The sequence below is a fragment of the Pterocles gutturalis genome, unplaced genomic scaffold (genome assembly GCF_000699245.1).
Source record: "Pterocles gutturalis isolate BGI_N339 unplaced genomic scaffold, ASM69924v1 scaffold100, whole genome shotgun sequence".
NCBI classification, from domain to species: Eukaryota; Metazoa; Chordata; class Aves; order Pterocliformes; family Pteroclidae; genus Pterocles; species Pterocles gutturalis.
Window position 1 is genome coordinate 22,954 of NW_010145413.1, and position 217 is coordinate 23,170.

The window sequence follows — 217 nt, forward strand, 5'->3', positions numbered from 1 at the left end:
GCTGTAATGGTTTAACCCTGGCTGGCAGTAAGCCCCACACAGCCGCTCGCTCTCTCCCCACCAGTGGGATGGGGAGAGAATCGGAAGGGTAAAAGTGAGAAAACTCATGGGCTGAGATAAAGACTGTCTAATAGTTAAAGCAAAAGCCACATGCACAAGCAAAGCAAAGCAAGGAATTCACTCACTGCTCCCCATCACAGGCAGGTGTTCAGCCATC